At 36.2% G+C, this 24,767-nt stretch overlaps 6 non-coding genes across 6 annotated transcripts; 3 read left to right on the forward strand and 3 right to left on the reverse strand.

Annotated features, from left to right (window-relative positions):
• Positions 1–764: 764 nt before the first annotated feature.
• trnaa-agc (transfer RNA alanine (anticodon AGC)) lies at positions 765–837 on the reverse strand. The gene has a single exon. It is a non-coding gene; the product is annotated as a tRNA-Ala (tRNA).
• A 2,284-nt stretch (positions 838–3,121) lies between these two features.
• trnaa-agc (transfer RNA alanine (anticodon AGC)) lies at positions 3,122–3,194 on the reverse strand. The gene has a single exon. It is a non-coding gene; the product is annotated as a tRNA-Ala (tRNA).
• Positions 3,195–8,542: 5,348 nt separating this feature from the next.
• On the forward strand, positions 8,543–8,624 carry trnas-gcu (transfer RNA serine (anticodon GCU)). The gene has a single exon. It is a non-coding gene; the product is annotated as a tRNA-Ser (tRNA).
• A 1,684-nt stretch (positions 8,625–10,308) lies between these two features.
• trnaa-agc (transfer RNA alanine (anticodon AGC)) lies at positions 10,309–10,381 on the reverse strand. The gene has a single exon. It is a non-coding gene; the product is annotated as a tRNA-Ala (tRNA).
• A 579-nt stretch (positions 10,382–10,960) lies between these two features.
• trnas-gcu (transfer RNA serine (anticodon GCU)) lies at positions 10,961–11,042 on the forward strand. The gene has a single exon. It is a non-coding gene; the product is annotated as a tRNA-Ser (tRNA).
• A 1,046-nt stretch (positions 11,043–12,088) lies between these two features.
• Positions 12,089–12,170, forward strand: trnas-gcu (transfer RNA serine (anticodon GCU)). The gene has a single exon. It is a non-coding gene; the product is annotated as a tRNA-Ser (tRNA).
• The last annotated feature ends 12,597 nt before the right edge of the window (positions 12,171–24,767 follow it).

The raw sequence follows: 24,767 nt of genomic DNA on the forward strand, positions 1-24,767 counted from the left end.
AATAAAAAAGCCACAGTATATTATGTCGGAAAAAGTGATAAAACGCCATAGTATATTATGTCGAAAAAATTGCTAAAAAAGCTATAGTACAGTATGTTGAAAAAGGTGCTGAAAAAGCCATAGCACAGTATGTCGAAAAAAGTGATAAAACGCCATAGTAATTCAAAACAAATTATAAAAAAGCAATAGTATAGTATGTCGAAAAAATAATAAAAGCAATAGTATAGTATGTCGAAAAAATGCTAAAGCCATAGTATGTCGAAAAAAGTGCTGAAAAAGCCATAGCATAGTATGTCGAAAAAAATAATCAAAAAGCCATAGTATAGTATGTCGAAAAAAATAATAAAAAAGCCATAGTATAGTATGTTGAAAAAAGTGCTGAAAAAGCCATAGCATACTATGTCGAAAAAAGTGATAAAACGCCATAGTATAGTATGTCGGAAAAAGTGATAAAACGCCATAGTATAGTATGTTGGAAAAAGTGATAAAACGCCATAGTATATTATGTCGGAAAAAGTGAAAAAAAGCCACAGTATGTTGAAAAAAGTGCTGAAAAAGCAATAGCATAGTATGAAGAATGTAGCTACTCATCCATTCCATGTCGGCTTTTCTAGACTTAGAATGCCTATGCAAAAACCCAGGGCGAGACCTGATTTGGACCATTACACATAAAAAAGCAATAGTATAGTATGTTGAAAAAAATAATTAAGTCATAGCATAGTATGTTAAGACACAGTTGAAACACAAAAGAATCTAAATTGCTCTGGAGAATGCGGGCATCGATCCCGCTACCTCTCGCATGCTAAGCGAGAGCTCTACCATTTGAGCTAATTCCCCTAAAATTAGAAGAGTGTAGCTCCTCTTTTATTCCATTTCGGCTTTCCTAGACTTAGAATGCCTATGCCAACACCTAGGGCAACACCTGGTTAAGGCGATGGACTGCTAATCCATTGTGCTTTGCACGCGTGGGTTCGAATCCCATTCTCGTCGAACCAGGTTGCATTATACTGCAGTTATTACTTGTTAACCATGTAACTGGCTGCATTAAAACAACTCCCTTTGGAGCAATGTTATCAGTTTCTGCCTGAGAAGAGCTCATTTCATAATTTTTTACTGTAATATGTTGAAAAAAGTGCTGAAAAAGCAATAGCATACTATGTCGAAAAAAGTGATAAAACGCCATAGTATATTATGTCGAAAAAATTGCTAAAAAAGCTATAGTACAGTATGTTGAAAAAGGTGCTGAAAAAGCCATAGCACAGTATGTCGAAAAAAGTGATAAAACGCCATAGTAATTCAAAACAAATTATAAAAAAAAATAATAGTATAGTATGTCGAAAAAATAATAAAAAAGCAATAGTATAGTATGTCGAAAAAAATGCTAAAAAGCCATAGTATGTCGAAAAAATAAAACGTGCTGAAAAAGCCATAGCATAGTATGTATGTCGAAAAAAAATAATCAAAAAGCCATAGTATAGTATGTCGAAAAAAAAAATAAAAAAAGCCATAGTATAGTATGTTGAAAAAAATGCTGAAAAAACCATAGCATACTATGTCGAAAAAAATAATGAAAAACGCCATAGTATAGTATGTCGGAAAAAAACGCCATAGCATAGTATAGTATGTCGGAAAAAGTGATAAAAAACCATAGTATAGTATGTTGGAAAAAGTGATAAAACGCCATAGTATTATGTCGAAAAAAAAAAAAAAGCCACAGTATGTTGAAAAAAGTGCTGAAAAAGCAATAGCATAGTATGAAGAATGTAGCTACTCATCCATTCCATGTCGGCTTTTCTAGACTTAGAATGCCTATGCAAAAACCCAGGGCGAGACCTGATTTGGACCATTACACATAAAAAAGCAATAGTATAGTATGTTGAAAAAAATAATTAAGTCATAGCATAGTATGTTAAGACACAGTTGAAACACAAAAGAATCTAAATTGCTCTGGAGAATGCGGGCATCGATCCCGCTACCTCTCGCATGCTGAGCGCCTACCATTTGAGCTAATTCCCCTAAAATTAGAAGAGTGTAGCTCCTCTTTTATTCCATTTCGGCTTTCCTAGACTTAGAATGCCTATGCCAACACCTAGGGCAACACCTGGTTAAGGCGATGGACTGCTAATCCATTGTGCTTTGCACGCGTGGGTTCGAATCCCATTCTCGTCGAACCAGGTTGCATTATACTGCAGTTATTACTTGTTAACCATGTAACTGGCTGCATTAAAACAACTCCCTTTGGAGCAATGTTATCAGTTTCTGCCTGAGAAGAGCTCATTTCATAATTTTTTACTGTAATATGTTGAAAAAAAAAAAAAAAAAAGCAATAGCATACTATGTCGAAAAAAGTGATAAAACGCCATAGTATATTATGTCGAAAAAATTGCTAAAAAAGCTATAGTACAGTATGTTGAAAAAGGTGCTGAAAAAGCCATAGCACAGTATGTCGAAAAAAGTGATAAAAAGCCATAGTAATTCAAAACAAATTATAAAAAAGCAATAGTATAGTATGTCGAAAAAATAATAAAAGCAATAGTATAGTATGTCGAAAAAATGCTAAAGCCATAGTATGTCGAAAAAAGTGCTGAAAAAGCCATAGCATAGTATGTCGAAAAAAATAATCAAAAAGCCATAGTATAGTATAGTATGTCGAAAAAAAATAAAAAAAAGCCATAGTATAGTATGTGTGTTGAAAAGTGCTGAAAAAGCCATAGCATACTATGTCGAAAATAGTGATAAAACGCCATAGTATAGTATGTCGGAAAAAGTGATAAAACGCCATAGTATAGTATGTCGGAAAAAGTGATAAAACGCCATAGTATAGTATGTTGGAAAAAGTGATAAAACGCCATAGTATATTATGTCGGAAAAAGTGAAAAAAAGCCACAGTATGTTGAAAAAAGTGCTGAAAAAGCAATAGCATAGTATGAAGAATGTAGCTACTCATCCATTCCATGTCGGCTTTTCTAGACTTAGAATGCCTATGCAAAAACCCAGGGCGAGACCTGATTTGGACCATTACACATAAAAAATGCAATAGTATAGTATGTTGAAAAAAATAATTAAGTCATAGCATAGTATGTTAAGACACAGTTGAAACACAAAAGAATCTAAATTTTTCTGGAGAATGCGGGCATCGATCCCGCTACCTCTCGCATGCTAAGCGAGCGCTCTACCATTTGAGCTAATTCCCTAAAATTAAAAGAGTGTAGCTCCTCTTTTATTCCATTTCGGCTTTCCTAGACTTAGAATGCCTATGCCAACACCTAGGGCAACACCTGGTTAAGGCGATGGACTGCTAATCCATTGTGCTTTGCACGTGTGGGTTCGAATCCCATTCTCGTCGAACCAGGTTGCATTATACTGCAGTTATTACTTGTTAACCATGTAACTGGCTGCATTAAAACAACTCCCTTTGGAGCAATGTTATCAGTTTCTGCCTGAGAAGAGCTCATTTCATAATTTTTTACTGTAATATGTTGAAAAAAGTGCTGAAAAAGCAATAGCATACTATGTCGAAAAAAGTGATAAAACGCCATAGTATATTATGTCGAAAAAATTGCTAAAAAAGCTATAGTACAGTATGTTGAAAAAGGTGCTGAAAAAGCCATAGCACAGTATGTCGAAAAAAGTGATAAAAAGCCATAGTAATTCAAAAACAAAATTATAAAAAAGCAATAGTATAGTATGTCGAAAAAAATAATAAAAGCAATAGTATAGTATGTCGAAAAAAAAAAAGCTAAAGCCATAGTATGTCGAAAAAAGTGCTGAAAAAGCCATAGCATAGTATGTCGAAAAAAATAATCAAAAAGCCATAGTATAGTATGTCGAAAAAAATAATAAAAAAGCCATAGTATAGTATGTTGAAAAAGTGTCGAAAAAAAACCATAGCATACTATGTCGAAAAAATTATAAAAAAAGCGCCATAGTATAGTATGTCGGAAAAATAATAAAACGCCATAGTATATTATGTCGGAAAAAGTGAAAAAAAAGCCACAGTATGTTGAAAAAAAGTGCTGAAAAAGCAATAGCATAGTATGAAGAAAAAGCTAATCATCCATTCCATGTCGGCTTTTCTAGACTTAGAATGCCTATGCAAAAACCCAGGGTAGACCTGGTTGACCATTAGTTTGAAAACACTTGCATGTAGATACTATGTGGCCGAAAGTGGTTAAGGCGATGGACTATAATCCATTGTGCTTTGCACGTTCGAAATCCCATCCTTGTATAACCAGGTTGCGAAAGCAGTTATTAAACGTTAACCATGTAACTGGCTGCATTAAAAAACTCCACAGCAATGTTAAAAAAGTCTGCCTGAGAAAAGCAATTTCATAATTTTTGACTGTAGTATGTTGAAAAAAGTGCTGAAAATCCATTCCATAGTATGACGAAAAAAGTGATAAAATGCCTAGTAATTCAAAACCCATTATAAAAACCAATAGTATTTGGACCAAAACACATAAAAAGCAATAGTATAGTATGTTGAAAAAAAAAAAATAAAAAAGTCATAGCATAGTATGTTAAAACACAGTTGAAAAACAAAAAGAATCTAAATTTCTCTAGAGAATGTCGGGCAAAGTGATCCCAGCTACCTCTCGCATGCTAAGCGAGCGCCTACCATTTGAGCTAATTCCCCAAAATTAGAAGAGTGTAGCTCCTCTTTATTCCATTTCGGCTTTCCTAGACTTAGAATGCCTATGCCAACACCTAGGGCAACACCTGGTTAAGGCGATGGACTGCTAATCCATTGTGCTTTGCACGCGTGGGTTCGAATCCCATTCTCGTCGAACCAGGTTGCATTATACTGATGTTATTACTTGTTAACCATGTAACTGGCTGCATTAAAACAACTCCCTTTGAGCAATGTTATCAGTTTCTGCCTGAGAAAGCCTCATTTCATAATTTTTTACTGTAATATGTTGAAAAAAAAAGTGCTGAAAAGTGCTGAAAAAAAAAAAGTGATAAAACGCCATAGTAATTCAAAACAAATTATAAAAAAGCAATAGTATGTCGAAAAATTTATAAAAGCCATAGTATAGTATGTCGAAAAAAGTGCTAAAAAAGCCACAGTATGTCGAAAAAAGTACTGAAAAAGCCATAGCATAGTATGTCGAAAAAAATAATCAAAAAGCCATTGTATAGTATGTCGAAAAAAATAAAAAAGCCACAGTATATTATGTCGAAAAAAATAATAAAAAAGCCATAGTATATTATGTCGAAAAAATTGCTAAAAAAGCTATAGTACAGTATGTTGAAAAAGGTGCTGAAAAAGCCATAGCACAGTATGTCGAAAAAAGTGATAAAACGCCATAGTAATTCAAAACAAATTATAAAAAAGCAATAGTATAGTATGTCGAAAAAATAATAAAAGCAATAGTATAGTATGTCGAAAAAAATGCTAAAAGCCATAGTATGTCGAAAAAAAGCTGAAAAAGCCATAGCATAGTATGTCGAAAAAATAATAATCAAAAAGCCATAGTATAGTATGTCGAAAAAATAATAAAAAGCCATAGTATAGTATGTTGAAAAAGTGCTGAAAAAACGCCATAGCATACTATGTCGAAAAAAAGTGATAAAAAGCCATAGTATAGTATGTCGGAAAAAAAGTGATAAAACGCCATAGTATAGTATGTTGAAAAAGTGATAAAACGCCATAGTATATTATGTCGGAAAAAAAAGAAAAAAAAGCCACAGTATGTTGAAAAAAAGTGCTGAAAAAGCAATAGCATAGTATGAAGAATGTAGCTACTCATCCATTCCATGTCGGCTTTTCTAGACTTAGAATGCCTATGCAAAACCCAGGGCGAGACCTGATTTGGACCATTACACATAAAAAGCAATAGTATAGTATGTTGAAAAAAAAAACAATTAAGTCATAGCATAGTATGTTAAGACACAGTTGAAACACAAAAAAAGAATCTAAATTTCTCTGGAGAATGCGGGCATCGATCCCGCTACCTCTCCATGCTAAGCGAAAGCCTACCATTTGAGCTAATTCCCCTAAAATTAGAAGAGTGTAGCCCTCTTTATTCCATTTCGCTTTTCCTAGACTTAGAATGCCTATGCCAACACCTAGGGCAACACCTGGTTAAGGCGATGGACTGCTAATCCATTGTGCTTTGCACGCGTGGGTTCGAATCCCATTCTCGTCGAACCAGGTTGCATTATACTGCAGTTATTACTTGTTAACCATGTAACTGGCTGCATTAAAACAACTCCCTTTGGAGCAATGTTATCAGTTTCTGCCTGAGAAAAGCTCATTTCATAATTTTTGACTGTAGTATGTTGATAAAAGTGCTGAAAAAAGTGATAAAACGCCATAGTAATTCAAAACAAATTATAAAAAAGCAATAGTATAGTATGTCGAAAAATTTATAAAAGCAATAGTATAGTATGTCGAAAAAAGTGCTAAAAAAGCCACAGTATGTCGAAAAAAGTACTGAAAAAGCCATAGCATAGTATGTCGAAAAAAATAATCAAAAAGCCATTGTATAGTATGTCGAAAAAAAAAAAAAAAACCACAGTATATTATGTCGGAAAAGTGATAAAACGCCATAGTATATTATGTCGAAAAAATTGCTAAAAAAGCTATAGTACAGTATGTTGAAAAAAATGCTGAAAAAGCCATAGCACAGTATGTCGAAAAAAGTGATAAAAAGCCATAGTAATTCAAAACAAATTATAAAAAAGCAATAGTATAGTATGTCGAAAAAAATAATAAAAGCAATAGTATAGTATGTCGAAAAAAATGCTAAAGCCATAGTATGTCGAAAAAAGTGCTGAAAAAGCCATAGCATAGTATGTCGAAAAAAATAATCAAAAAGCCATAGTATAGTATGTCGAAAAAAATAATAAAAAGCCATAGTATAGTATGTTGAAAAAAGTGCTGAAAAAGCCATAGCATACTATGTCGAAAAAAGTGATAAAACGCCATAGTATAGTATGTCGGAAAAAGTGATAAAACGCCATAGTATAGTATGTTGGAAAAAGTGATAAAACGCCATAGTATATTATGTCGGAAAAAGTGAAAAAAAAGCCACAGTATGTTGAAAAAAGTGCTGAAAAAGCAATAGCATAGTATGAAGAATGTAGCTACTCATCCATTCCATGTCGGCTTTTCTAGACTTAGAATGCCTATGCAAAAACCCAGGGCGAGACCTGATTTGGACCATTACACATAAAAAAGCAATAGTATAGTATGTTGAAAAAAATAATTAAGTCATAGCATAGTATGTTAAGACACAGTTGAAACACAAAAGAATCTAAATTTCTCTGGAGAATGCGGGCATCGATCCCGCTGAAAACCTCTCACATGCTAAGCGAAAGCCTACCATTTGAGCTAATTCCCCTAAAATTAGAAGAGTGTAGCTCCTCTTTTATTCCATTTCGGCTTTCCTAGACTTAGAATGCCTATGCCAACACCTAGGGCAACACCTGGTTAAGGCGATGGACTGCTAATCCATTGTGCTTTTGCACGCTGTTCGAATCCCATTCTCGTCGAACCAGGTTGCATTATACTGCAGTTATTACTTGTTAACCATGTAACTGGCTGCATTAAAACAACTCCCTTTGGAGCAATGTTATCAGTTTCTGCCTGAGAAAAGCTCATTTCATAATTTTTGACTGTAGTATGTTGATAAAAGTGCTGAAAAAAGTGATAAAACGCCATAGTAATTCAAAACAAATTATAAAAAAGCAATAGTATAGTATGTCGAAAAATTTATAAAAGCAATAGTATAGTATGTCGAAAAAAGTGCTAAAAAAGCCACAGTATGTCGAAAAAAGTACTGAAAAAGCCATAGCATAGTATGTCGAAAAAAATAATCAAAAAGCCATTGTATAGTATGTCGAAAAAAATAAAAAAGCCACAGTATATTATGTCGGAAAAAGTGATAAAACGCCATAGTATATTATGTCGAAAAAATTGCTAAAAAAGCTATAGTACAGTATGTTGAAAAAGGTGCTGAAAAAGCCATAGCACAGTATGTCGAAAAAAGTGATAAAACGCCATAGTAATTCAAAACAAATTATAAAAAAGCAATAGTATAGTATGTCGAAAAAAAATAAAAAAGCAATAGTATAGTATGTCGAAAAAATGCTAAAGCCATAGTATGTCGAAAAAAGTGCTGAAAAAGCCATAGCATAGTATGTCGAAAAAAATAATCAAAAAGCCATAGTATAGTATGTCGAAAAAAATAATAAAAAAGCCATAGTATAGTATGTTGAAAAAAGTGCTGAAAAAGCCATAGCATACTATGTCGAAAAAAGTGATAAAACGCCATAGTATAGTATGTCGGAAAAAGTGATAAAACGCCATAGTATAGTATGTTGGAAAAAGTGATAAAACGCCATAGTATATTATGTCGGAAAAAGTGAAAAAAAGCCACAGTATGTTGAAAAAAGTGCTGAAAAAGCAATAGCATAGTATGAAGAATGTAGCTACTCATCCATTCCATGTCGGCTTTTCTAGACTTAGAATGCCTATGCAAAAACCCAGGGCGAGACCTGGTCCGGACCATTACTTTGAGAACACTTGCGTGTAGACGAGGTGGCCGAGTGGTTAAGGCGATGGACTGCTAATCCATTGTGCTTTGCACGCGTGGGTTCGAATCCCATCCTTGTCGAACCAGGTTGCGTATTACTGCAGTTATTACTTGTTAACCATGTAACTGGCTGCATTAAAACAACTCCCTCTGGAGCAATGTTATCAGTTTCTGCCTGAGAAAAGATCAGTTCATAATTTTTGACTGTAGTATGTTGATAAAAGTGCTGAAAAAAGTGATAAAACGCCATAGTAATTCAAAACAAATTATAAAAAAGCAATAGTATAGTATGTCGAAAAATTTATAAAAGCAATAGTATAGTATGTCGAAAAAAGTGCTAAAAAAGCCACAGTATGTCGAAAAAAGTACTGAAAAAGCCATAGCAAAGTGATAAAACGCCATAGTATAGTATGTCGGAAAAAGTGATAATCCCGCTACCTCTCGCATGCTAAGCGAGCGCTCTACCATTTGAGCTAATTCCCCTAAAATTAGAAGAGTGTAGCTCCTCTTTTATTCCATTTCGGCTTTCCTAGACTTAGAATGCCTATGCCAACACCTAGGGCAACACCTGGTTAAGGCGATGGACTGCTAATCCATTGTGCTTTGCACGCGTGGGTTCGAATCCCATTCTCGTCGAACCAGGTTGCATTATACTGCAGTTATTACTTGTTAACCATGTAACTGGCTGCATTAAAACAACTCCCTTTGGAGCAATGTTATCAGTTTCTGCCTGAGAAGAGCTCATTTCATAGTTTTTTACTGTAATATGTTGAATGTTAAAAAAGTGCTGAAAACGAAAAAAGTGATAAAACGCCATAGTAATTCAAAACAAATTATAAAAAAGCAATAGTATGTCGAAAAATTTATAAAAGCCATAGTATAGTATGTCGAAAAAAGTGCTAAAAAAGCCACAGTATGTCGAAAAAAGTACTGAAAAAGCCATAGCATAGTATGTCGAAAAAAAATCAAAAAAAGCCATTGTATAGTATGTCAAAAAAAAAATAAAAAGCCACAGTATATTATGTCGGAAAAAGTGATAAAACGCCATAGTATATTATGTCGAAAAAATTGCTAAAAAAGCTATAGTACAGTATGTTGAAAAAGGTGCTGAAAAAGCCATAGCACAGTATGTCGAAAAAAGTGATAAAACGCCATAGTAATTCAAAACAAATTATAAAAAAGCAATAGTATAGTATGTCGAAAAAAATAATAAAAGCAATAGTATAGTATGTCGAAAAAATGCTAAAGCCATAGTATGTCGAAAAAAGTGCTGAAAAAGCCATAGCATAGTATGTCGAAAAAAATAATCAAAAAGCCATAGTATAGTATGTCGAAAAAAAATAATAAAAAAGCCATAGTATAGTATGTTGAAAAAAGTGCTGAAAACGCCATAGCATACTATGTCGAAAAAAGTGATAAAACGCCATAGTATAGTATGTCGGAAAAAGTGATAAAACGCCATAGTATAGTATGTTGGAAAAAGTGATAAAACGCCATAGTATATTATGTCGGAAAAAGTGAAAAAAAGCCACAGTATGTTGAAAAAAGTGCTGAAAAAGCAATAGCATAGTATGAAGAATGTAGCTACTCATCCATTCCATGTCGGCTTTTCTAGACTTAGAATGCCTATGCAAAAACCCAGGGCGAGACCTGATTTGGACCATTACACATAAAAAAGCAATAGTATAGTATGTTGAAAAAAATAATTAAGTCATAGCATAGTATGTTAAGACACAGTTGAAACACAAAAGAATCTAAATTGCTCTGGAGAACGCGGGTATCGATCCCGCTACCTCTCGCATGCTAAGCGAGCGCTCTACCATTTGAGCTAATTCCCCTAAAATTAGAAGAGTGTAGCTCCTCTTTTATTCCATTTCGGCTTTCCTAGACTTAGAATGCCTATGCCAACACCTAGGGCAACACCTGGTTAAGGCGATGGACTGCTAATCCATTGTGCTTTGCACGCGTGGGTTCGAATCCCATTCTCGTCGAACCAGGTTGCATTATACTGCAGTTATTACTTGTTAACCATGTAACTGGCTGCATTAAAACAACTCCCTTTGGAGCAATGTTATCAGTTTCTGCCTGAGAAGAGCTCATTTCATAATTTTTTACTGTAATATGTTGAAAAAAGTGCTGAAAAAGCAATAGCATACTATGTCGAAAAAAATAATTAGGTCATAGCATTGTATGTTAAGACACAGTTGAAACACAGAAGAATCTAAATTGCTCTGGAGAATGCGGGCATCGATCTTGCATGCTAAGCGAGTGCTCTACCATTTGAGATAATTTCCCTAAAACTAGAAGAGTGTAGCTCCTCATCTATTCCATTTCGGCTTTTCTAGACTTAGAATGCCTATGCCAACACCTAGGGCGAGACCTGGTCCGGACCATTACTTTGAAAACACTTGCGTGTAGACGAGGTGGCCGAGTGGTTAAGGTGATGGACTGCTAATCTATTGTGCTTTGCACGCGTGGGTTCGAATCCCATCCTCGTCGAACCAGGTTGCATATTACTGCAGTTATTACTTGTTAACCATGTAACTGGCTGCATTAAAACAACCCCCTCTGGAGCAATGTTATCAGTTTCTGCCTGAGAAAAGCTCATTTCATAATTATTGACTGTAGTATGTTGAAAAAAGTGCTGAAAAAGCAATAGTAATTCAAAACAGATTATAAAAAAGCAATAGTATGTCAAAAAAATAATTGAAATAGTGTGTCGAAAAAAGTGCCAAAAAAGCCATAGTATGTTGAAAAATGTGCTGAAAAAGCCATAGCATAGTATGACGAAAAAAGTGATAAAACGCCATAGTAATTCAAAAAAAATTATAAAAAAGCAATAGTATGTCGAAAAAAATAATAAAACCAATAGTATAGTATGTCGAAAAAAGTGCTGAAAAAGCCATAGCATACTATGTCGAAAAAAGTGATAAAACGCCATAGTATATTATGTCGGAAAAAGTGAAAAAAAGCCACAGTATGTTGAAAAAAGTGCTGAAAAAGCAATAGCATAGTATGAAGAATGTAGCTCCTCATCCATTCCATGTCAGCTTTCCTAGACTTAGAATGCCTATGCCAACACCTAGGGCAACACCTGGTTAAGGCGATGGACTGCTAATCCATTGTGCTTTGCACGCGTGGGTTCGAATCCCATTCTTGTCGAACCCGGTTGCATTATACTGCAGTTATTACTTGTTAACCATGTAACTGGCTGCATTAAAACAACTCCCTTTGGAGCAATGTTATCAGTTTCTGCCTGAGAAGAGCTCATTTCATAATTTTTTACTGTAGTATGTTGAAAAAAGTGCTGAAAAAGCAATAGCATACTATGTCGAAAAAAGTGATAAAACGCCATAGTATATTATGTCGGAAAAAGTGAAAAAAAGCCACAGTATGTTGAAAAAAGTGCTGAAAAAGCAATAGCATAGTATGAAGAATGTAGCTCCTCATCCATTCCATGTCGGCTTTTCTAGACTTAGAATGCCTATGCCAACACCTAGGGCGAGACCTGGTTCGGACCATTACTTTGAAAACACTTGCGTGTAGACGAGGTGGCCGAGTGGTCAAGGCGATGGACTGCTAATCCATTGTGCTTTGCATGCGTGGGTTCACGTCCCATCCTCGTCGAACCAGGCTGCGTATTACTGCAGATATTACTTGTTAACCATATAACTGGCTGCATTAAAGCAACTCCCTATGGAGGAATGTTATCAGTTTCTGCCTGAGAAAAGCTCATTTCATAATTTTTGACTGTAGTATGTTGAAAAAAGTGCTAAAAAAGCAATAGTATGTCGAAAAAATAATAAAAATAATAAAAGCAATAGTATAGTATGTCGAAAAAAGTGCTAAAAAAGCCATAGTATGTTGAAAAAAGTGCTGAAAAAGCCATAGCATAGTATGACGAAAAAAGTGATAAAACGCCATAGTAATTCAAAACAAATTATAAAAAAGCAATAGTATAGTATGTCGAAAAATTAATAAAAGCAATAGTATAGTATGTCGAAAAAAGTGCTAAAAAAACCATAGTATGTCGAAAAAAGTGCAGAAAAAGCCATAGCATAATATGTCGAAAAAAATAATCAAAAAACCATAGTATAGTATGTCGAAAAAAATAATAAAAAAGCCATAGTATAGTATGTTTAAAAAAGTGCTAAAAAAGCCATAGTATAGTATGTTGAAAAAATAACAAAAAAGCCATAGTATAATATGTCAAAAGAAATAATAAAAAAGCCATAGTATAGTATGTCTGAAAAAGTGATAAAACGCCATAGTATAGTATGTCGACAAAAGTGCTAAAAAAGCCATAGTATAGTATAAAACTCCATAGATAAAACGCCATAGTATATGTTGAAAAAAGTGCTAAAAAAGCCATAGTATAGTATGTCAAAAAAAATAATAAAAAAGCCATAGTATAGTATATCTGAAAAAGTGATAAAACGCCATAGTATAGTATGTCGAAAAAAATAATAAAAAAGCCGTAGTATAGTATGTCGAACAAAATAATACAAAAGCCATAGTATAGTATGTTGAAAAAAGTGCTAAAAAAAGCCGTAGTATAGAATGTCGAAAAAAATACTAAAAAAGACATAGTATAGTATGTTGTATAAATTGCTAAAAAGACATAGTATTGTTAGTCAAAAATAGCTATTAAAAGGCCATATTATATTCTGTTGAAAAAAGTGATAAAAAGCCATAGTATATTATGTTGGAAAAAGTGCTATAAATGCCATAGTATAGTATGTTGAAAAAAGTAATAAAAAGCCATAGTATAGTATCTCGGAAAAAGTTTTATAAAAGCCATAGTATAGTATGTTGAAAAGAATTCATAGTATAGTATTTCGCAAAAGTCATAGTATTGAATTTTTTTGAAAAAGTATTGTATAGTGTTTTCGAAGAAGTCACAGCATAGTATGTTAAGACACAGTTGCAGATTTCTGTCTAATTGCTGGTACTGGAATAAGGAAACATAGAAGAATCTAAATTGCTCTTGAGAATGCGGGCATCGGTCCCGCTACCTATCGGAGCGCTCTACCATTTGAGTTAAGAGTTAGCATGTCATAAAAGTGATAAAACGCCATAGTATAGTATGTCGGAAAAAGTAATAAAAATGACATAGTATAGTATGTCAGAAAAAGTGATAAAAAAGTCATAGTATTGTATTTTGAAAAAAGTGATAAAAAAACCACAGTATAGTATATCGAAATAAAACATGTACAGTATGTCTTTTTTTGCTGACTCCCTGGGGCCTTGGGCTACAGTTTTGAATTTAATAAACCGTTAATTGTAGTAATAATAGTTATTTTGTGCAGTAGAGTGGTTGAAATATTGAAACACTACAAAGCTATTCATTTTGTATGTAACAGTTTTGGTCAACTAACTATTAATACTCTCATTTGACTTCACATGGCCCAGTTTGTGGTACAGAGGAGTCATCGGAACATCAATGTAAACCTCCACTGTACATTTTCAAACACGTTCTCTCCTTCCCCCTCTCCATCTTCTATTCCCCACTGCATTAGGAACATGTGCTTGTTGAGGGCCTAATTTTCAAGGCACTGCTTTATTTAAAGAACCTTCCTTAATATTTAATGTGATTAAGTGTGTCCGATAAACTACTTAGTAGTAGCATGTAAAGCCGCACAGTCCTCACCATGTAGGGAGACATCAAAAGACTAGTGTTGTGTCAGTTTTTGCTGAATACTAAAAGCTAAGCTGTTCTTTCCACTTGCACACAGTCATTGTACTGTATGCATAAGCTACTGGTCTTGTATTGGCAGGAATTCTTGCCAAAGATTTTGAGTTAGTAATTCTAATTACTGTTTAACAATATGGGCTTTTTTTGCCTCTGCAAAATAGCCTCAGGAGGAACTTGTTTTGGTGGAACGTATACGTTCAAAAGTTGTTTTAGTCGTGCAACAGAAAACTCAGATTGGACAGATAGTCAAGCTTGTTGTCTGGATTTACCCTGCAGAGATCTGAGGAGCAGTTAACCATAGTCCTCATAAATCCACCCATGGGCGATTTTAGACCCTTTTTAGGGGGGCTCAAGCAATACATTTTTGGTTTTAATTGTTGTTTTCATAAATAAATGCTTTTTGTCACCCTTTACAGCTGTCACGAGGAAATTTCATCTGACTGTCGAAGGTAAATATCTCAATATAATGTTGTCAAATTAGCCTTTTTTCCATTTCCTGAAAAGCAACGGTTTTGGACATAAGGTTTTTGCCCGACAGTGACCCGACGATATGTACTTTGACCAAAATGTGAATGTATGTATTTGAAAAAATAAATAACACTACCAGGAAGCTATAAATGATATTAAAACCTCAAATAAATAAAAAAACAAAACAATATACAGTACAGGCCAAAAGTTTGGACACACCTTCTCATTCAATGTGTTTCTTTATTTTCATGACTATTTACATTGTAGATTCTCACTGAAGGCATCAAAACTATGAATGAACACATATGGAATTATGTACTTAACAAAAAAGTGTGAAATAACTGAAAACATGTCTTATATTTTAGATTCCTCAAAGTAGCCACCCTTTGCTTTTTTTGATAACTCTGCAAACCCTTGGTGTTCTCTCAATGAGCTTCATGAGGTAGTCACCTGAAATGGTTTTCACTTCACAGGTGTGCCTTGTCAGGGTTAATTAGTGCAATTGTTTCCCTTATTTATAAAAAAAGCAACGGGTAGCTACTTTGAAGAATCTAAAATATAAGACATGTTTTTTTTATAAAACCGTTTATATGACGTTTTTTTTAAACGCCGCCACCCTAGCCATCTCCCGAGCCCACTCCTGGATTGACGGCAGCCCTTCATTTTTCCGTCCTCTTAAAATAATCTGTCTGGCTTTCATTAAACTAGTCTGGACCCAGCTTCTTATGTCTATACTCATCCCACTCTGCACTCTCACATAGGTTATCATGTACCCCCTCCCCCCACATCGCATGACATAGTTTTAATATTAATGTTCCTTATTTGAAGAAACACGTTTGATACTATTTTATTTGACTGCAGCCAAAAGCACAAGACTACAATCTGTAGTGAATGATCATTAGTTATTTCAAGGCATGTCCATTACATTCAAGGGCGGGTCCATTATTTATTTATGTATTTATATACAGTACAGGCCAAAAGTTTGGACACACCTTCTCATTCAATGTGTTTCCTTTTTATTTTCATGACTATTTACATTGTAGATTCTCACTGAAGGCATCAAAACTATGAATGAACACATATGGAATTATGTACTTAACAAAAAAGTGTGAAATAACTGAAAACATGTCTTATATTTTAGATTCTTCAAAGTAGCCACCCGTTGCTTTTTTTATAAATAAGGGAAACAATTGCACTAATTAACCCTGACAAAGCACACCTGTGAAGTGAAAACCATTTCAGGTGACTACCTCATGAAGCTCATTGAGAGAACACCAAGGGTTTGCAGAGTTATCAAAAAAAGCAAAGGGTGGCTACTTTGAGGAATCTAAAATATAAGACATGTTTTCAGTTATTTCACACTTTTTTGTTAAGTACATAATTCCATATGTGTTCATTCATAGTTTTGATGCCTTCAGTGAGAATCTACAATGTAAATAGTCATGAAAATAAAAAGGAAACACATTGAATGAGAAGGTGTGTCCAAACTTTTGGCCTGTACTGTATATAAATACATAAATAAATAATGGACCCGCCCTTGAATGTAATGGACATGCCTTGAAATAACTAATGATCATTCACTACAGATTGTAGTCTTGTGCTTTTGGCTGCAGTCAAATAAAATAGTATCAAACGTGTTTCTTCAAATAAGGAACATTAATATTAAAACTATGTCATGCGATGTGGGGGGAGGGGGTACATGATAACCTATGTGAGAGTGCAGAGTGGGATGAGTATAGACATAAGAAGCTGGGTCCAGACTAGTTTAATGAAAGCCAGACAGATTATTTTAAGAGGACGGAAAAATGAAGGGCTGCCGTCAATCCAGGAGTGGGCTCGGGAGATGGCTAGGGTGGCGGCGTTTAAAAAAAACGTCATATAAACGGTTTGCCAGATTGGATGTCTAGAAAATGGGGAAAGGACTTTAGCTTTCTGGAGGGGATCCTATGAAGTCTTGCGCTGGGGAGAGACGTGTATGATGGGCTTATGGTGTTGTCATTTATTAAGATGTTTATTTGGTCTATAATTTATTCTCTATTTTGTTATTATTTTGTTGTATGGTCTTGAATATTGTAGTTACTGTGTGACCTTTTGTTATATGTTATATGTTCATGTTGCAAATTGTTTAGTGTGTTGTTTCAAAATAAATATAAATTGTTAATCAGAAAAAAGAAAATGAGGAACATTTGCTTTTGCCCAATATGCATTTAATTTGACTTACATGCAAATAATTGTTGCCTCTGACAAATTTCCATGATGTCAACTGATACTGAGCTCCTGTAAGCCGTTTGTTGGAAATGAACCATATCAGCAGCTGTCAGTCTGAAGTCAAAGATTAAGAAGAACTGAGAGCAAACAAGATGGACAAAGTTCTGCTTCTCATCATGGCTGCATCAGGCAAGTGTTTATTATAGTTTTATAAATGTTTATATTGTCCTATTACAGTACATTGATACATCATTGTGGCTATCAGAACACTATTGGGATGCAAATCACTTTTATTATAGTTGATTTACAGACGAATGCAAACTGAATACAGTTTTTATTTTATGTTGATGACATCCATATATGGCTGGATAAAGACCTCCAGGACCGGGGCCTCAGGTTCTGAGGGCCACGACACCTTCACCATGTTGAAATATTTTTTGCTAATTTCTATTTTTCCAGTCCAGCTTGATGGAAGTCATTTACAAACCCTCACAGAGTCCCCCAATCTTTGTTGCCAAACTGACTTTAAAAAAAAATAAAAATAAGCAGGAACTAATCACAGCTCTCACTTTTTCTTACAAATTCAATTAAGGATAAATCAAGCAGAATCTGTGTTTTGCACAGTATAATAATATTATTAATAATAATAATAATGATTATAGACCTGATTGTGATAGTGGATCTTGGCTTTCATATACATTTGAAGGAATTGGACTTATTGGTGGAAGAGGTACTCAGATAAATTACTTAAGAAAGAATAAATTAATGTACAAATACTTTACATTACAAGTAAACGTCCTGACTTTAAAATGTTACTTAAAGGAAAATTTCACAGTTTTAAAGTCTGTCTTAAACAATAGTCAGGTTGTTTTAACATTAGAAGTTAATCTGTTAATGTCCAGTCTGAACAGGAGTAATAATTACAGCAAGAAAAACATATGTATATGTACATATGGGCATGTGAGCATTTTTTTAAGACATAGTTGATGTACTTAAATGTACTTCAAGTACCAGCAGTAAAAGTACTTATTGTGCAATTGTGTAAATCTAATCAATCTGCATGTCTGTCACCACAGGGCTGAGTGCTGTCTCATCACAAGCTGGACAGCAGTACTATTTTTTCTATGAGCCGAAGAACATGACTGAAGCAAAAATGTACTGCAGAGAGAAATACACAGACCTGGCCACTATAGACAGCATGGAGGATGTGAAGACCCTGAACAACATGGCAAATTCAAGCAAAACAGTCTACTCAGGATACCCAACATACTACTACAACTATGTAAGTTCACTTGTCTCTCTCTACTACTCAGAATACTACAGCTATGTGAGTTCCTGTTTCTCTCTCTTTCATTTCAAAGTCTTTTTTGACAATGATGTCAGTGACAGGTGGTATGAAACAAACAACTAAATGTGGTGCAGTAAAAAGTACAATATTCCCTTTTAAATTGTGGTAGAGTAGAAGTCTAAAGTTTTTTAGTGTAAACTTCCCTCGTGTTTCAGCAGACAGTGTTTCCTGTTGAGGTGCAACAGAGGTAACAAATGGAGGGCATTTTGTAGTAGAACGACTGTAACTTTGGAAGATATCCACAGACAGCTGAAGTCTCATATTAACTTCAAATAAATGTTTCAGTATATTTTTTACACAGAACAAGGGCTATGAATTTTGTTTCCCATAACTTAGATTTAAGTGCATCACAAAGGGATCTCTTAATGTCCAGTATGAACAGCAGAAATGATTACAGAGAGCAAAACCTGTTTCAATGCTTGTTTTGTCCTTTAAGAGTTTTACAAAATGAAACTGTTGTGAAAGTTGAGCCAAATCAATTGTAAAACCATCTAATAACATAGCAGATCAACTGATAGTATCAACATTTTAACTGGAAAGTTTGTGTAAAAATATGGCGTTACAAAAGCTAGAGTCTAATTCTTTATATGACAATCAAATGTTGCTTTCAGCGAGCCTGGATAGGATTGTACGATGACGTGAACAGCTGGAGGTGGTCACTGACAAACACAAGTTTCTACGAACCCGGGGAGACGGAGTTCAGACGATGGCGGAATGGGGAACCGAATAATATGTTCAGTAAAGAACACTGCACACAGATGGGTGTTGATGGGAAATGGAATGACGCCAATTGTGAAAGCTCCATGAAGGCAGTTTGCGTACAGGTCACAGGTGAGAATATTATCTAGTGACCTTTTCCTTCTCTGCTCCTCATTGCCTTTGATTTTATTATTTGGGTCTAGGTAGTTAGGTTAGAGCCGTTCAAAGTGCTTTAACGGTGCCTGACAGGTAGGAATGAGTGTATGTTCATATGCACACAGCTTAAAATATAAATAGAACATGTGTGTGTTCAACACAGACTATAGCAATAGTGGACTTACCATCCATGACGTCACCCTTTGGTTTGTGGACTGCCCTTTTGAAGCCTGGAGTGTGGCGATATGGGCGTCGGCATCTTGGATTTTTGCATCTGGATGTGACGATTTTTGATTAAAGGGTGGGGAGCTGGAAAGAACTGGGGCGGATGACACAGCCAAGCCAGTGGTGTTTATGTTTGCCTTTTATCACAATGAACAGCAGAACAGAAAATCTGCAAACCTTCCCTTAAGTTACCAGCTAACTTGATTGGCAGAACACTGAACAAGACATTTTTAGGCTAATAAAATGTATCAATTCACTTTGCTAAAGTGAAAACACAGTGAGAAAGTCAAAGTTCAAGATGAAAGCACGCACACCACACAAAAACAAATTCCGGTCTATTTTAATGTCCACAGTGTTAGCATGGTTAGCATTGCTAAGCCTCCGTCCTGATTGACAGGTCCTAAAGCATCCCCTGCTTTATCCTCAAATTTAACATAACCATCATTTACTAGATGAACATCATGCTGTATTGAAGGCCATGAAATCATTCATAAATAACCTCATTATGAAAATGTTTACTGAGGTATATTGAAGCGAGAAGTAGGGTCATTTTCTCACAGACTTCTATAGACCTTTTTAATGGAATTGTTAGGCAACAGCCTGGACCCTTGTTAACTTTCTGTTATATGATGTCATTCACATACACTGCCATAGATTAATACGTAGATACCACATTGGCTGCTGCTGTTCATTGGAGCGATACCTCAATGCGGCCGCAATTTTGGGACGGTTTAAAAATTCAAATCATAATTTCTCGCTAAATTTCCAACTGATTTCCAAGAGGTTTGCTTTGCTACAAATGCCAGACATGTATTTATGATACAGGGTACTTGGTTAAATAAAAGAATGTGTTTTCATCCAAAAATACCTTATCTTGTGTAGATAGGAACAGTACGTGGCTTTAAGCCTTAATATAATTTAAACAGGTGAGTTATATAAAAATTCACCCACTGTACAGTTGTCATGAAGGGTCAAATTAGCTATAGAGACCAACACTTTTGTACCAGGCTGTAAACATGCTATGAAGTTTGGATTTTTTAACATGGCGATCTATGGGGATTGAATCAAGAAACTGTAGTTCAGGCCGGAGCTGCCACTTCAATAACACACAATTGACAAACATCATTTTCATAATAATACTTACTAATTAAATTAAAAAAACACTTTAGCTGATGCAAGCTAGCATATTCAGTATCAGGACAGTCACTTAACTTTATGTTAGCGTAAAAGAAGGAGTAGTATCGTTACCTCTTGTGACATTACATTCAACCATGATGACAAAAAAACACGTCATTATCATCATTGCCATATACTTGTTAAATATGATCTACTTAGTTTTGATAATTTAATAAAACACTCAAATATGTCTTTGTTACATAGAATCATATACAATGCTACTGCTCCCCCTCGGAAAAAGTTTGTAACACTCTGCTCCGAAATAACAAGCGTTACAAGTGTGTAGCATCCCACAACGTAAAACCCAATTTGGGAGTTCCTCTTTCTCATGTGTTGCCATGAGGCAGTGGAATGCCCTTCCCACGGAATATATTTTATGTACAAATTCTCACACCTTCTCATGCCTAACAAAGAGTTGGTTGTTGAGTAAACAAGTTTGCTCACATCTATAAGATACTGTATTTATGTGTGTGTGTGTGTGTGTGTGTGTGTGTGTGTGTGTGTGTGTGTGTGTGTGTGAGAGAGAGGGAATGTGTGAGTCTGTGTGTGTATTGGGCTGATGGCGCCCCTGTTTTTACTAAACTTTGTTCTTAAAGGTGCAATATGTAATATTGTGTGTAATACTGGCAGCTAGCGGTTAAAATAGTTACTGCACTACCAATTCAAAATACTGGAGAGTCGTTTCCCCCGCCCCCTCCTGCCCAGACTCGAAGTTCACGGGGGTGGCCAGGCTGAGACCGCAGCATTCACAACAATGTTGCTAGACGCTTTTCTCACATAGCCAGACGTTACTCCACAGCACAGCGGAGTAGCTAACGGTAGATGCTAGTCTCACATAGCCAGACATTACTCCACAGCACAGTGGAGTAGCTAACGGTAGATGCTAGTCTCACATAGCCAGACATTACTCCACAGCACAGTGGAGTAGCTAACGGTAGATGCTAGTCTCACATAGCCAGACATTACTCCACAGCACAGCGGAGTAGCTAACGGTAGATGCTGGCTATATTGACAGTCATAAAAGCCCGTGCTTACGCGGAGCTCTGTAACCAACTGACAGACACACTTTTTCGGCTTAAAATTACAGTATGAACCGCTAAAAACACAACAACCTCACTGTCCTCTCCACACGCCAGTCAGGCACACTTCCTCGGCTTAGAATTACAATACGAAACGCTAAAAATACGGCAACAATTGCTAAACACACTGCAAACTCACAGTCCTCTCTTTCCGATTTACAGCCCCCCTCTCGTGGTTTAAAATAACTCACCGTTGTCAGCTCCAGCCGCTGAAGAGGCTACACGCTGTAAACAGCCATGGGCTGCTTGCCTGGTCCTCCCGGTAACGTTAACAGTTAGCAGGGTTAGCATGGCGGCGTTAGCCAGGACCAGCCGGGATCACTTTACTGGCTATGTCTCAATTGTTTTTGCGAGTAACCAACTTGGTTACTCTAGCTATATAATTCAATGTGAGTACACAAATGTTGAAATGACAAAAAATGCCCATCCCTAGTAGCTGTGATAAATTAGCCTGAAGCTAATGCTTACCTGTTCAGGAGAAAATAAGCCAACTCTGCGTTCTTTTGGGATCTAAGCTGTCTCCATCTTTCAAATACATCTCCAATATTTACCAGGGGGTTGTTACGTCTCTGGTCACGCAACTGTTAGAAACATGCTGTTTTCTTTTTTTATGTCATGTAGAATCTATCTCCGTTGATCCTGTTCGTTTGTTTGCTGCTTTCATGGCTGTACTACCGTTACAGCTGTAGCGCGCTGGGTTTATGTTTTTACAGGTATATCTGGCAACCCGGCCTGCCTGTCAAACTGGGCCTTTGATAACAACACACAGATCAAAACATAAACATAAATTCCGTCACGGAATGTAAATTTCAATAAGAAAAAATACTGAAATTAGCATTGTTGTCAGAAAAGATAGTATTTCAGTTTAACATGTTTCCTTAATATCTGATGAGGCATTGGTGTCATTTTTGGATTCATTACAGTACAAATATTACATATTGGACCTTTAATTACTATGCACATCATGTCGTTAATATATAGTTTTGTGATATTGCTATTTAAAATTGTAATTTGTTTTGTTTTTTAAATTTGTTGTACCTGCCCAGGGACTACAAGTGGAAATTAGCAATTGTTGCTATAACCTGGCCCAAGACATATTGTTTTGTTTAACAAGTTTAATGTTTATTTGTGCATTGTCCCTGTTTCAAATAAATCAATTTCCAATTCCAACCGTCCGTCCCAAAATGGTATTGGCAGAGATGCATCTCAGAAGCCTGGACGCGGAATCTCCGCATATTTATGCTTACACTGCAACAGGAAACCAACTTGGGCACATTTAGAAGGTCTGTGTTTACCACTGTGAAATGGCATATAGTGAAAGTGGAGGGAGCGGTGTCGAAATGTAGTTCTAACACAAAAACAACTACCAAAATGGCTACTCCTGTGAGCTGCACAAAACTATTTTGCCTCAAGAGGGCTGTAGTGGTCCTGGGTGCACGAGGAGGGGTTAAAAGGCGGAGGGGGTTGGTAGGCAACGCGCACGCTTAGCCCGTGTGGTAGTTCCTGTGTTAGCTCTGTACAAACGTAAGTCGATTCCACGTGGTTAAGCTAGCAGCGCTAGCTCAGGAGCTACGTGGCTAGCTTGTGTCCGTGTGTGTGTGTGTGTGTGTGTGTGTGTGTGTGTGTATAATTAGTAAAAGAACAGTAGAGAAGAAGTGTAAAGAAAAGAGGCACTCTGATCTTAGTTATCGATAATGACCAGCCCCCCTCAGCCCCTCAGGTCTGGACCACACGTGTAGTTGGGACAGACTCTGAGACTTTTGTATTACTGAGGGAAAACGGTCACTAACCACTCCAGTGGCTAACAGCTGATTTCTGCGATTATCTCGCAGACAGTAACTAAACTCCGTGAAAGGAGTGATTTAGCAGGTAGCGATTACAGTTTACCAAACTACTTAACACAACATAATCAACAGTATCGTGATCAATGATACATTCACAGAAACAGATTAATAACCATATATAGACCAGTACATGATTACAATCAGATCACATTAATGGCAACAATGGCAGCGATAACCTTTGCTCATTAATGAAACAAACCAAACACACCAATTCTATAATCTGCCCAGAACTGTGTAAAAGCCTCCTTACTGTGGTTGTTTGTCAGTTAATCTCTCCCCAGAGTTTAACGATCCATTTTGTCCAGAGCAGTGGACGACATGCAATCCCGGTCGACAACGCAAGAAACGGAACGTAGTCCTTTCTTGAATCCGGGCTGATTAAACCCGCTGCAGATAGAGGAAATACTGGGCCAGTAGGCTATTCCTCGGGTCCCCTTTGTATATCAGAAAGATATAAAATGTCCCAGCTCAATCTTGACCAGCGAGGTGACCTGGCTAAGCTAGTCCGGACTGCCTGCACCTCCTGTCGGTAAAATGAATTACCGTGGAAAGCAAGGAAAGCTTTTATTCTTCCTCCGCCTCCTAGTGGCGGGGTGTGTGCATTCAAAGACCCGACAGCCAATGTGAAAAACACAACTTTGTCACAAGTGTGAAGCAGTTCTTTGTCTCACCACCAGTCTGCCTTGTTCCCCTCGTGTTGAATGTAGATTCTCCATTTTGCGAAGAGGCGGCCTGTAGGAGTTTGGTTAAACCGGCTTTGGGATTCACATGTAGGCCAAAATCCTTTGTCTTTCCTGTGTCCTTTGTCTCTGCAGTCAGCTCAATCTGAGCCATTTTTGGTTAAAATCAGTGTTTAACCCCCTGCTTGGTCCCAACAACACCCTGTGACATAACAACAAAAACACGTTGCTCGTGTGCACCGAAATCATGGCCGACGTTCATCTTCCATGACAGCAGAAACTGGCATATTAGGAAAGTTTTGTCTCTAAAGTTTATAACAATTGAATAGTGGAAAATGGATACTACAGTTGCGCTTTCTGTTTTCAGTGAAAGCATACAACCGTTAGTTTGTTAGTTAGTACTATAGACAGTATATAAGAATGGACCAACAGATCCCGTTGCTCTGGACGGAGACCAGTGAAGGACATTAGAAGCACTTTTCTGGTGAGTGCTGAGCAGCCTCCAACTGAGAGAGACAAAGTAAATGTGAGGTGAGCAACCTGTCTGAAAGTGTGAAGTCTTCTGGTAGCTGTGCCGAGAGAAATCTCAATCATTCCCAATCTTGCAGAGACGGAGAGCGTAGGTATATGTAAGGAGATAACATAG

Source organism: Perca flavescens, chromosome 22, assembly GCF_004354835.1.
Source record: "Perca flavescens isolate YP-PL-M2 chromosome 22, PFLA_1.0, whole genome shotgun sequence".
In the NCBI taxonomy this organism is placed as follows: domain Eukaryota; kingdom Metazoa; phylum Chordata; class Actinopteri; order Perciformes; family Percidae; genus Perca; species Perca flavescens.